A 14,725-nucleotide genomic window follows, 5' to 3' on the forward strand; every position below is an offset into this window, starting at 1 on the left:
TATTGTTGACATTGTAAAGTACAGGCCCCTTCTGCCTGTACTTTTATTGTCGACATTCCAAAGTACAGGCCTTTTCTGGGCCTGTACTTTTATTGTCGACATTCCAAAGTGCAGGCCTTTTCTGGGCCTGTACCTTTATTGTCAACATTCCAAGGTACACTTTTATTGTTGACATTCCAAAGTACAGGACCCTTCTGGGCCTGTACTTTTATTGTCAAAATAGCAAAGTACAGGCCCCTTCTGGACCTGTACATTTATTGTCGAAATTTTAAAGTACACTTTTATTGTCGAAATTCTAAAGTTAAGGCCCTTTCTCAGCTGTCTTTTCATTGTAATTCAAAGTACAGGCGCTTTCTGCGATAGGCGGCTTGTTCTTGAGCCCAGCAGGCGTCTTTTCTTAGCCGGTGCTTTCTTGGTCTTTCCGGCTGTCTTATTGGCCGGTGCTTTTTGACTGTCCACTGCATTTCAAGGCAGTTGACAAGGCAGTTCGCAGTATTTTGTGAGTCCATTCCTCTATTATTCTTTACATTGAAAGTACAGGCCCCTTCTGGGCCTGTACTTCTATTGTTGAAATTACAAAGTACAGGCCTTTTCTGGGCCTGTACTTTTATTGTTGACATTCCAAAGTACAGCTGAAGCCGTCACCAACTTCAAGATCAGTTTGGACAAGATGAGTCCAGTCCGCTTCTGGACTCGAAGGGATCAAGAGTTACTGTTCGTTACCGTCTTGGCATATTAACTAAGACGGGTATATTATTTAAATTGAAAGTACAGGACCCTACAAATATTATAAAAAATATTGTAAAAAAATAAAACAATGTTTGACAACCTTTAAATACTATCATTTCAAACATGAATATGCCATGTTACCAAAATTAATTTAATTAATTGAAAATAATTGGTGGCGCAAATCAATGTATTGAAAATAAATGAAGACGTGTGTAAGCACAGCGACTGTCTCCCACAAGCTTCAGAAAGTGACTGAATAGCTCCTCCCCGTGACGTACGGGGGTACAAAGCTCGATAGGGATGCGGCGGCAGGAAGACCGAAGCTTTGGTAATCTGTACCCCGAAGACGTAGTAGGGGACAGAGCTCGATGGGGGTACAGCGCTCGATTGAACACCGGACCTCATATTACCCCAGTTAATATACTGTAGCAGGGGTGATGAAGCGGGGACGCCCTGCCGGCTCCCGCCGCACCGTTCCACTCCGACTTCGAGCTGCGGAGCGGGCGATGAACCCAGGCCAACTCCGATCCTCCTCCGCCTAAGGCAGGGGACTTATTCCTGCATCCAGTACAGCAGTAGCTTGATGGCTTAGTTATTTGGTAATTTGATTGCTTTAGATAGCCCCACACAAAGTCACAATGCCACAGCAGAATGCTCGGTACTCCTGCCCACCTTGCCCTACCCAGCTCAAAAAAATGGGCTCTTTGCCCACAACAACCGACTGGATTTCCTCTGTAGAATAAAAGGAGATCAGGAGTTCAGGGCGAGTTCTGGGTGATTTGACCGAGAAGAAGCATCCTCACCTCATCCCACCCAGCTGCTGCTACTCCTGTTGCTGTTGATCTTTTGCTTCATTACCCCTTTGCCCCGTTCAACGGACGTTCTTCCCTTATCGCCTCACCACACCACACCACACCTCACCTCCGCCTTGGTCGCTGCGCCGTCACCACTCTCCACTCCACAGGCGACGTCCTGCCTCCCAGCCTGTCTGCCCAGCTCAGCTCCAAAAAGAACTCCTAAGGAGCACAGGGATAGCCGTAATTCCCCAGCAGCCCCGCAGCCGCAACTTTCGAGAAGGCATGGAAGCCGTTGCAAAATAGATGAAAAACAGCTGCCTTTAACTAAACACCGACAAGAAGAAGTACTCATCATGGGCCCAACCCCCATCACCTGGAACGACACCTGGTGGCACCCCGCCTTCGGAAACCCGCACACCCCCATGAACCACGCATCCAACCTGGGAATCATCCTGGACTCCGAGCTCAAAATGGACCGCCAGATCAACTCAGTCTCGTCCTGCTTCCAAACCCTCCGCCTCCTACGTAAGACCTTCAAATGGATCCCCCTCGAACAGAAAAGGACCGTCACTCACGCCCTGATCACCGGCAGACTCGACTACAGCAATGCACTCAACGCCGGAATAAACAAAAACCTCACCTGCAAGCTACAGAGCATCCAGAACGCCACCGCAAGACTGTTCCTCAACCTGCCAAGATACTGCCACATCTCCCAGCACCTGCGCACACTCCACTGGCTCCCCATTGAGGCAAGAGTCCCCTTCAAGATGCTCACCCAAACACACAAGGCCCTCCACGACACCAGACCAGCATACCTGAACAGCCGACTCAAATTCCACGTATCCCTAAGGACACAACAATCATAGCGAGCTCTCCTACGCTGTGGTCCCACGCACCAGAAAAACCAGATCTGGAGGCTGCTCCTTTTCCTTCCACTCGGCCAAAGCCTGGAACGCCCTTCCACTCAACCTCAGACAGACAACATTGTTTCCCATCTTTGTAAGAAACCTCAAAACTTGGCTCTTCGACGGTCCCCCTCCTTGATGGACTGGAAACTGCACCCCTCCACCCCAGCACCTTGAGACCTTTGCGGGTGAGTTTTCACACTTAACAAATACCTGATTGATTGATTGAATTCATATTTAAAATTTGCATGAAAAAAATGGGCAGCCGGATTCTCCTACTGCATATTTTCAAGGCACACTTTGCAGTATTATGTTTTTATTTGAAGGAAAAGTGTCAGGCTGGACATGCCCTTTCCCCAGGTTTCGAAAATGTAATATTGTGGGAGTCAAGCATTTTTTCAAAAATGAAACATGCTCACCGACTAAAATTTGCAGACCTTGTTGGAATTGAAAGAGCTATGTATTCACAAGACTGTATTGTGTGTGGAGAGTCTATTGTGTGTGGAGAGTCTGGTGAAAAGGTAGGTGGTTTTATCACTCAGGTGAGTTTTTGTGATCTTGAGCCTCGCCCCATCAACCTCTTCCTACCCTTATGCTTATGATTTCCATTACAAATAGCACAGTATATACATTGTGAGAGTGTTGCTTTATATGTACTGGTTTGTGATATGTTAGACGTGGTGTTGTTCTCTGTGCATACACTGGACATTGTTTTTTCAACTCCCCTAATGTCTCTTGTAACTCTCCACAGTTTTTACCCTGGTTTGACCATGCGTTAATCAAATTTTGTATCTAGGCACCTAGGAAGAAAACTCCTACCATCAATGACGCTCCTGGCCTTTTTAGACAATGGAAGAGAGTTACTCCAGAGGGCTTTAAAGCTGTTTTTGTAGAGCCACACATATCGGAATTAGATAACACTGAGAAGGCACTGGCCAAGTATAACTTGGCAGTTTCCAGTGCAGTGGACCAGTTAGCCCCTCTGAAACCCTTCCCTAGTATCCCCCAAGCTTCCCCGGAACGCCTGGTATTCTGTCTCACTTCGTATGCAGAAACTAATCTGTAGGAAGTATGAAAAATGGTGGCGTCTCACTCATGAGGAGGAGGATAACATTTGATTTCAGGTGGCCCTGGCTGACTATCATGGGAAAATCAGGGCAGCCCTTAAAGATCATATAGCCCTACAATTAGCTCAGGCCAAAAATGACTCCAAGGTGCTATCCCGCATCTTAGCGTCTTTTACGGACCCTAAGGCGTGTGAGAACTTGATGGTACCAACGCAAAAATTGTGCGGTGATATTAGCACTTTTTTTGTGCAACAAATTGAGACCATTTATGACAAAATTGTTCAGTCGGGGGAGCACTCCACCAACCGTATGATTCCCGTTAACACCGGGCAGGTGGTTACTCATTTGCTAGGAAGTTTTCCTCCTGTGACTCAAGTGAAGACTGAGTTACTGATCCACCCGGTAAAATCTGGATAACCTCAGGATCACATGCTGGCAAAAATCATTGCATCCATTGCCAGCCACCTGTCCCCCTCCATTGCACATCTCCTCAATCCTTCCCTGCGAGAAGGTGTGGTCCCTTTGGAATGGAAGGCAGCACAGGTTATGCCTATCCGTAAGAACACCAAGGCCCGCTAACTGAGTTTTCCAATCTCCGTCCTATTTCTCTCCTCCCTTTCCTGGACAAGCTTTTGGAGAAACATATAAAAACTCACCTCTCCGACCATGTCGAACGGACGGGCAGCATTGATTCTATGTCAGGACCGGAGGCTTCAGATTATGCTATATCTTCCTTCGCTTTATTAACATAAAGACTCCACAGCAGCTTAGGAAAAGATATAATAAGAACAAAAAATGCTTCAAACATAAAGCATTGACGTAATGTTCAACAAATCAAACAACAACTCCCAAGAGTGTCTTTGCATAACAATAGTCCATAGTCCTTCAACTCTGTCCATCATCACTATATAACTGGACTTCTCATCATCTTCCTCCTCTTTCTTCGCTGCTCCCGCAGCCAGATAAGTGCTTTTCCTATCTTTTTCCCTTTTTTCAATGTGATTGATTGTATTGTGTACGATCGTTGGGGGACTTATTGCATGGTTTATTCCCTTACAGAGTCCCCGGTTGCGGGAACGTTCTTCGTTCCTACGCGACTTTATTTCCCACTTGTGTGCGGTGTGTACATAGACCGCCAGGGGGCGGCCTGTCGTCTCGCCGACCCTTCGGCGCGCCTCCGCAGTGCCAGGAGCCGCGCCGTGGAGTCTGCTTGCGCAGGAGCCAGCCCTCGCGTACCCCTCTGACACCTGGTGCCCCGGGTCTGTAATTTTCCTAATCTTGACGCCCCGTTGGGGTCTGTATAGCGGCTCTGACCGCGCGAATCACCTTCGGGTGTACTTTGTGCACCTCTTTGTCCAAAGTGTGGCCTAGCGCGCTTGAGGGGTGCGAAGACCCGGTCCCGGCGAGGAGGGTCTGCGCGCTTGGGGGTTGGTGCAGCCCACCTGCCACGTCAGTTGGCCCAAAACGTGATCGCAGCCGCTTGGCCTGCTCACATTCGAGATCTTTCTCGGTTGCCGCCCTCTTGGGTGCCCCGCATTTGCCCTTGGTTCCGAGATGGAAGGGGAATACGAGGAGGAACCCTGCCCCTATCTGCAGGACGACGAGTTCTACCAGGCGGTGGACAATTCCATCTACCGCTGCGTGACGGAGGTGGTAGGCCCCATGGAAGACCGCCTTTCCGCCCGCATCGTGGAGCGTGCGCGAAGCTGGCAGCGGCGCATGTGCCTCTGTCCCCCGAGCTTCCGGGGACGTCCCGCCGGTTGCCACCCGCCCCGAAGAGGCCTTGTAAGGAGGGGCCGTCATCGGAGCCCCAAGGTGTGGACAGGGGCGCTTTTGAGCGTCTTCGTGACGCCTTCCTGGCTAAGGCGACGGCGGTGCCCCCGGCACCCTTGGTGGATCCTAGTGCTTCGGGGGACGTGTCTACAGCCCCCGCCTCCCCAATCTACGACTCTCCGGACACGGATGACGACGGGGAGTCGACCCGATCTTGGCTTCCGGCGCCCTCTGCCAAGGAGATGCCCCGGGATGAGTCGGGCATGCTGGACCCGGACGAGATAGTCCACTCCCGTTCCGCAGCCTGGACACCGGGGGAGACGGTGGCGAAATTTGTCGCGGGCAGGCTGCGCAAGCCCCTGGAAAAGGAAGCGAGGGGTTGCCTACGTGGGGAGTGCCCTCGGCCAACTTTGGAAGGGAAAGTGGCCATGACCCTGGAATTGGACCCCAAGATGGCCACCTTCCTGGCGAAGTTCATGAAGGATCCCAGGAAAGGGATTGACCGGTCCTGGCGGGCCTGCCAGGACAAATTGTTAGATGCGGTCGGGCCCGCCACGAAGATCCTCGACATGGCGGAGGAGGCTAGAGCGAATGGCACCGCCATTTCATCGGAGGTGCTCTCGAATTGGGCCCAGAGGGTGATTGTGTTCTTGGGCAATGCCAACTGTGCCCTGTCCACTGAGAGGCGGCGTTCGCTCCTGATCAAGCTGGACCCGAAGTTGGGGGACCTGGCCTCGTCGGAGGCGGGTGCTGTGGCCCAGGGTGGCCTCTTCGGCGAGCCCTTCATCAGGGAGCTGGGCAAGTTTGTGAATACGTTCACGTCGCTGGACAAGGCCCAGTCTAGCATCAAGAGGGTGTTCCACCAGCGTTTCTCTGGAGGGGCCGGTCGCGGTAGGGGCCGCGCGATCGGCCGTGGTCAGCAGACCAGCAACAAAGGACAAGGCTCCGGAAGAGGTCAATACCAGACCTCTGCCAATTACACCAACTTCTACCCCACCAGGGGACAGCGCTTCGGTGGCAGAGGGTTCAAGAAGAACTCCGGACAAGGAAATGCCCCCGGTAAGTGTACTTTGTTTGGATCAGGTTCCAATTGGGGGGCGGCTGGCAAGCTTTTACGAGGAGTGGGAATTGCTCACTGCCGACGCTTGGGTTTTGCAAACTGTACGAGGTTTCCACATCGAGTTTTACGACCAGCCCACTCAAGCGAGGCCCCCGCGCCCGATGGTTTTTTCAGAGTCCGACGCGCGATTGATAGACGGGGAGATCTCGGACTTGCTGCGCAAGGGAGCCATCCGTCTATCAACGCGCCACCCGCATGGGTTTCTCAGCAACGTCTTTTTAGTGGACAAGACGGATGGGGGCAAAAGACCTGTGATCAATCTCAAAGAGTTCAATGGGTGGTTGGTCTACCGTCACTTCAAGATGGAGGGGATCCACCTCCTTCGAGACGTGCTCCTCCCTCGGGATTGGATGGTGAGACTGGATCTCAAGGACGCCTACTTGGTCGTCCCCATCCACCCCCCTCATCGTCGTTTCCTACAATTCCTGTGGGGCGACAAGGTGTTCGAATTCACCGCCCTGCCGTTCGGTCTTTCTTCGGCCCCGTGGTGCTTCACGAAGGTCCTCCACCCAGTAGTGGAGTTTCTCAGAAGTCAAGGGGTCCGTATGCTAGTATACTTGGACGACGTCCTCCTCATGGGGCAGTGCCCGGAGGTACTGGCGGGCCAGCTGCGTCAAGCTGTCGGCTTGCTCCAGAGGCTGGGGTTTGTCATCAACGGCTCCAAGTCGGTTTTGGTTCCCACTCAGCAGATCACCTTTTTAGGTTTCGTGGTGGACTCGGTGCAGGCGGTCTTGAGCCTGCCGGGTCGGAAGGTCGCAAAGATACGACATCTGCTTCGGCAGACGATCGCGAGGGATCGTACATCCCTGCGCCATATCGCCAAGGTGGTGGGCCTTCTCTCGTCATCCATCCAGGCGATTTTCCCAGGCCCACTGCACTACAGGGCTCTCCAACGCCTGAAGGCGCAACATCTGCGCCGTGGGATGTGTTACGATCAGTGGGTTCCCCTCACGGACGAAGTGAAGGAGGAAATGTCATGGTGGCTGTCTCACATGGAGGCATGGAATGGTCGGGCGATCTTCGGTTCGGCTCCGGACCTGATCATAGAGTCCGACGCCAGCAGGTCGGGCTGGGGCGCCCGGTGCGGGGATTTTTCCACCGGCGGCGCCTGGTCGTCAGAAGAACAACAATTGCATATCAATTGTTTGGAGCTCCTTGCGGGCTCGTTCGCAGTTCGCTGTTGGACCAAAGATTCGGTCAAGGTTTGTGTCCTGCTACGGATGGACAATATCTCGGCGGTTCGGTATGTGAACCATCTAGGAGGTCCTCGTTCCCGCGCCTTGGCGGACTTGGCGAAGGACTTCTGGGATTATTGCCTGTCGCGTCACATTGCGGTGACGGCGGAGTATCTGCCAGGCCAGTGCAATCAGGTAGCGGATTGGCACTCTCGACATCTCAGGGACGCCAGCCAATGGAAACTGGATCCGGAAGTCTTCCGGTGGCTACTCTCCCTCTGGGGCCCCTTCTCGGTGGACCTCTTTGCGTCCCGTCTCGACCACCAGCTGCCGCGGTTTTACAGCTGGAGGCCGGATTCTCTAGCGGAGGCCACGGACGCGTTCTTACAGGATTGGAGTCGGGAACAGCCGTTTGCGTTTCCCCCGTTCTCGATGATCATGCGAACGGCGGCGCAAATACGCCGCCAGGGTGCGGAGCTGGTGTTGGTTACACCGCTCTGGAGGTCTCAAGTATGGTTTCCGGTTCTTCTGGAACTTTCTTGGGATTTTCCAATCCTACTCCCCCTGTTTCCTCTGCTCCTGACAAATCGGATCAGGAACCTCATCCCCTCGTCATGCAGAACTCTCTCCGCCTCGTGGCGTGGAGGCTCTCAGGAGACGCTGGTCGCTCCCGGGCCTTTTGGGGTCGGCTGAGCACTTGCTCTCCAAAGCATGGGCCGATAGTACGACGAAGCGTTACAGATCCGCTTGGCTTATGTGGATGCGTTGGTGTTTACGAAGGGATCTGGATCCCTTGGTCGCAGGCCTCGTTCCCGTGCTGAATTTCCTGGCGCATTTGGCCGACAAGGGCGTAGCGTATAGGACGATCAATGCTATTCGATCGGCGATTTCGGCTGGCCATGACAACATCGATGGCCATCCAGTAGGGGAACATCCTTTTGTGTGCCGGCTTCTGCGAGCTATCCGGCTCGCGCTGCCTCCGGAACCCAGGTACTCCGTCCTTTGGGACGTCAATTTGGTTCTAAATTTGTTCCTGTCGTGGCCGGCCAATTCCTATCTGTCTCTTAAAGAGCTGTCGGCGAAGTTAGCCATGTTGTTATGCTTGGTTTCTTGTAGGCGCGTCTCTGACGTGCGCACGCTGGATGTCTCTGCACGCATTTTTTCCCCAGATGGGGTTACTTTTACAGTAGGCCGACGCACAAAAACGTCGTTGCGTTCCATTTCATATCCAGCTTTTCTTGACACTCCTAAGTTGTGTGTCGTGCAATGCCTCAAAGCATATGAGGACCTGACCTTGGATTTGCGCCCTCCGGGCGAGCGTCAGTTGTTGATTGCCCTGCGGAAGCCACACAAAGCTGTCTCCTCCCCCACTATTGCTCGGTGGGTGCGGTGGGTCATGCAAGAAGCGGGCATCAATACTTCTCTCTTTGGAGCACACTCCGCCAGGGGGGCCATGGCCTCTAAGGCATTCTCGGTGGGTGCTCGGCTGGAGGACCTAATGCGAGCGGCGGATTGGTCCTCGGATTCCACCTTCAAGAGGTTTTATTTTAAGCCGGTGGTGGATTTGGCCCAGTTGGTGGTAAGTAAGCTTTAAACTAGCATAATCTGAAGCCTCCGGTCCTGACATAGAATCGAAATGTGCCTAGCTTACGTAACGGTAAGTTTCAATTCTATTAAGGACACGGAGGCGAGGATTATCCCACCCGGACTACGGTGGTGTCTCTACCCACCCGTATGGCAGTAAGTAAAGCATTTTCCTTTACATTGTCAGTACTGTGTTAATCACTGAATGCTCCTCGCCTTGTTGTCGCATTCCTGGACCACCTCGCTGATGCTGTTCCTTTTTCGACAGGCAACGACGGTGCTAAACAGGACCAATGAGGCTCAAGCGTGATCTGCGCGAAGAAAGAGGAGGTAGATGATGAGAAGTCCGGTTATATAGTGATGATGGACAGAGTTGAAGGACTATGGACTATTGTTATGCAAAGAGACTCTTGGGAGTTGTTGTTTGATTTGTTGAACATTACGTCAATGCTTTATGTTTAAAGCATTTTTTTGTTCTTATTATATCTTTTCCTAAGCTGCTGTGGATTCTTTATGTTAATAAAGCGAAGGAAGATATAGAATAATCCTCGCCTCCGTGTCCTTAATAGAATTGAAACTTACCGTTACGTAAGCTAGGCAAATTTCGATTCATCTCAATCGGGCTTTTGCCCTAAACACAGCATGGAATCAGCCCTACTAGAGATAACTGACAACATCAGGTTGACCCTAGATGGAGGCCACTCCACGATTCTGGTGCTGTTGGATCTGTCCGCCGAGTTTGACACGGTTTCCCATAGGATTCTGCTCAGAAGATTGGAGGGGGTTGGACTTAGAGATTTGGCCCTCAAGTGGTTGACTAGTTTTCATTCCTCTCGCTCCCAGGCGGTTAACCTTGGTTCATATCTTTCAGCTACAACAGAATTTTCCAAGGGAGTTCCACAGGGCTCTTGTTTGAGTCCGACTCTGTTTAACATCTATGTGGCTCCCTTGGCCAATCTGCTGAGGAACAGTGGGCTCACCCCTGTTTCCTATGCGGATGATACCCATTTCCATTCACAAAGTTTACTCAATCAGGGCAGGCCACCTTCTCCCAGGGAATGAGAAACATTTCTCAGTGGATGAGGAGTAACTTACTTCAGTGCAATGTGGGGAAGACGGAAATAATGCTTTTCGAGGACGCTCAATTATTGTGGACCCCCGACTGGTGGCCTTCAGATCTAGACACCCCCCGTTCCAAATCCCTGTGTGAAAAACGTAGGTGTTCGCATTGAACAGAACCTCACCATGAAAGAGCATGCTGCTCAGACAGCCGGCTCGTGTTTCCATGTGTTGGGTCTATTACGTCATATTCTTCCTTTGCTCCCTGATTCATCTAGGTAGACGCTAACCCAGACGCTTATATTAGGTCGCCTGGATTATTGCAATAGTCTCCAGTTGTCAGCTAACAAGGCCGCCATTGACAGTCTACAGGTTGTCCATAATACGGCGGCTCGTCTGATCCTGAATGCACAACCAAGGACGGCCTCTCGGCCCATCCTCTCAGCTCCACTGACTTCCGATACAGAAACGTGTACAGTTTAAGGTTTACTGTACCATCCACAAGGCCTTGTTCAACTCTGGCTCCAGCTACTTGGCAGATAAATGTATTCCTTACATTCCGCGGCGGCTTCTCCGCTCGGAATCTAAACATCACAGTTCCTAGAATCAAACGAGCCAGACAAGGTGGGAAGGCCCTATCCTATCTGGCACCCTGCCACTTGAATAAGCTTCCGGTACAGCTAAGACAGTGCACGGAACATCTTCTTTTTAGGAAAAAGCTTAAGACCTTTGTGTTTACCTCTGTTCCCTAGCTGTTAGGTTTTGCCCTCTGGCGTCCAGTCTACATTGCAGAGATACCCCTTCGGCGGTCGATTCTGGTGCTTTATAAATAAATAAATATGTATGTGGACGTCTGTGATGTTGGTCATGTCCGAGGTCTTGGTCTTTGTTCCTTTGGGTGTATGAGGGTGTCTCTGGGTGTATCGTAGTGTGTTCAGGGCCATTGGGCTGCTATTTAGCTGGTTAGAGTGTGTGGTGTGAATGTCTTTACCTGGCTGGTGGGGGTGATTGGGGGGATTTGTAAGAGTATCTTGAATGTTGTAAGCTGGCGCAGATTGAATGTTTGGCAAAGTTTAGTGGATGTTTGGTTGTGTTGGGTAAGTTGACAGAGAGGTATGCGCATCGACAAAGTGCAAGAAATTAAATTTACATAGTTGTTTTTTGGTTTTTTTTGGCATACCAGTCACAGTTCATATCAAGGCCGTGGTTTTCTTTCCACATATGGTTTTCACTTGTCCTTGCATGACTGGATGCTAGTCAGCCCTGTTTTACTTCTGGAGGTCCTAGGTTTTCTTTAGCGGGGAACTGCAATTGTAAAAAGTTTTGTTTGAAGAGTTTGTTGGTCATGTTTTTTTCTTGGGTACAGGACACTTTTCCTTTTCTTTTAATCACATTAGTGAGGTTCCAGAAAAAAATATGGAAACATATGAGGATGATTCCTGTGTTTGGGCTTTATTTGTTGAGTGATGCTTTGGAAGTAGTCTGATTTTTTTGTGACTGCTCTGTTTGCAGTGTTTGGAGTCCTAAAACATTGTGTATTAGTATCCATCCCTAAAACATTTTGCATTAATATGTGCCTGCTGGTTGATTTTAAAATGTACCATCTTGTAACCCCTGATTTGTTTTATACTAGTTATTATTTTGCTTTCATAAAAATGATAGTGAGTGGGTCAGATTTCAGCATAAATTCAATCAGATTTGGGTTCCCTTTGCCCTCTAGATTGTTATTGCCTCTTCGTCCCAGTACTTTGTTTTCTCATTTGACATTTGTTCATTCGGACTGTGCTGTCCCCTGGGTTGTCTGTTAGCCATTTATAAACTGCAGGTATTATTTACAGCTCCATGGATAGGGTGCTCTGTCACAAACATGTATGTTCCTGCCCATCTCAGTATTTTCAAACTGAGCTTACTGTAATATTCAATATGTTCACATGTCTTCTTCTACTCCACCAGTGGAACTCTATTAATGTGATGTCATTTAGAATGTTAGTACCTGATTCATGACAGTTGGACTAGGGCTGAGCACCTAGCCAGGCGCTCCTGGTGGGGCTAATTTATATTGTACTTCCAACATGTATCTTGTACAATAAATCTACTTAAAAGCTACCTTCAGTCTGGACCCAAGTTACTACATTTATTTTGGCGACGAGTTGGACCTAAGAACCTGCCTCTACCTACTTCAATTGGATACACCTGGAATCTACCTATCTGCACTGCTTTAAACCAACTGTCAAGAAATCAGCCCCACCAGTGACCTCTGCACCGGTCGCCCTCACCGTACTTCAACTTGGTTCCTGTCAACAAGGCACTCTACAACTATAACCTGTCTACAGCAGTGACTTTGGCAAAGGTAAAAAAGTCTCTTTTCATTAATATCCTGAATCTACGTTTTGGGAGAGCCTACCAACATTTCTGTGCCTTCTAGTTCCTTAAAGAAATTAGTAGAAATCTTCATAGCCACGAAAAACCCAAAAGCACTTGAAGAAATGTGTGCAGTCTCCACCTGTTAAGAGTTAAAAGCATTTTGCAACGGAAGGATTCCTGTATTGAATTGTGACTGCAGAAACTCCATCTTAAAAAAAAACCAATTACTTGTAATAGTTCACAGCTTTGACGGATACTGTGCGAGGCAATTCATGATCTCCCGTTATGTGTCAGTTGCTCAGGAGAGCTCTTCTCCGTTTCAGCGCCACCTTCCTAATGATGACGTATTTGGAATCACACAGGGTAAAGGTGAAGCTCTTCTGGTTTTTTTTTTTTCGTTCTTCGTCATCACCTCCAGCCTCTGGTGATCTATTAGTGACGTTTTCCGACTACGCTAACAACACTGCTGCTGTCGGACGCCTTGCAGAAAGTACGAGCCTGCAGCCACCCCGCACTGCGTGTAGTACGTGCCTCCATCTTTTCTTGGTTCCAGCTGTGTGCATTTATTGGCTTCGGATGTCTTTCACATATGAAGTGATGAACTTACAAGGATCCATTCGCCTAAATACTATTTCGCCGGCAAGGTACTGTCTTTTGACATTTATAGTCGAGAGTGATGGAAGCAATATTCACTCACAGGTTTACCGCAATGCCAGCAACGCGTGTCTTTGGTGATGCGCACAGTCTCTTTCACCTATACTTTCCACGTGCTGTGTGTATAAACTGCAGTGGTTTGTAACGTGTTTTTTTCTCTCATTAACATTTACAGGGGAGCGCACCGCGCATGCACGCAGTTTTTAGTTTCACATGTTTTATGTGTAGTAGCGCACCGCTGATGCGCACAGCAATTTATTTAAATTTATCATTATAGTTTGTTTAGTTATCGAAGTGGATGGCATTGTGAAAGTTCATAGAATATGTCAACTTTCGAGTTCTGCAGTCTTCGAGAGTCTTACAATTGATCCCTGTATTTCGATGCATCACCTTTCTGAAGATTTAATGCTGTTTTGGGCCATCGGTGGTGAGTGGTGTTGTTCTTGTAGTGTTCGGGGACATATACAAAATAAGGGATGTTCGCAGAGCAAGAATGAGAGGAATATCGGAGCTCCAGTGACTTTTGACAGAAGAATGAGTTTGAGACGATTATCAGAGCTCTGGGGTTACACTGCCATCTAGTGTCTAATTTTAGTACTTATTTGATACATTTTTGCAATGTCCATTTTCACACGTTCATAGTGCTAGTCTTTTCCTACACTTTTAGTCATTATTCTTGTGCATCAGTGTTGATCTGTTTCAATTCACACCACAAGTATACTATTCTGTTTTGTTTTATGATGTTATGTTTAGTGTACATTCTTTTCTGTTATAAGGTAGTGAGGATTTGTTTTATGGTGGAGTTTTCAATTTTAGTAGTCACATTTACTCCATACTTACCTCACAAGTGCACTATGGTTCTACCTCTACTGAGGTGTATATTGTCTTTTCTTGTACTTGAGTTCACTAAGTATTGTGTGTTTGCTACCTCTCCGCGAGGTGTGTTTTGGGTTTTCCCCTTTATTTATGTCTTTAGTTGCACGTTGTGCACTGTCATTACAGTGCACAACGTAGACCTCTTCACGGGGTGTTCTTTTTACTATGCGTAATTATTGACCTTTCCTAAGGTTTGTTTGTTGGGTCTTTCCATTATTATATGCATTTCTGTTTGCTTGCTTAAGGCCCTCACTATTGTGCACATCTTATCTTTCTTTTGATGTTTAGTGTGGGTTTAGTTTAATTTTGTATCTGTGCACATTGTTTTCCTCCATTCGAGGATACCCATGCATAAGTAAAATTTTACCCTTAATGGGTGTATGGTCTTAGTCGCCGTAATGCATGGGTTAAGTTACTCTGGGCGTTTTGTTCATAATACTTGTTTTGTGTTTTCCACTTTAGCCCAGTTTGAATTTTTCTTGTGTATTTTATTCTTCTTGTATGTGATAGTGAAGGTTGAGTGAGTTTACTCTTTTCCTTCTCTGTCTATTCGTTTTCTCCTGATCTGTGCTGCCCTTTTCTAGCTTACCTGGCCAGTAGGTGTGAAATGAACTGCCATTGA

Source organism: Lissotriton vulgaris, chromosome 1_2, assembly GCF_964263255.1.
Source record: "Lissotriton vulgaris chromosome 1_2, aLisVul1.2, whole genome shotgun sequence".
Lineage (NCBI taxonomy): Eukaryota > Metazoa > Chordata > Amphibia > Caudata > Salamandridae > Lissotriton > Lissotriton vulgaris.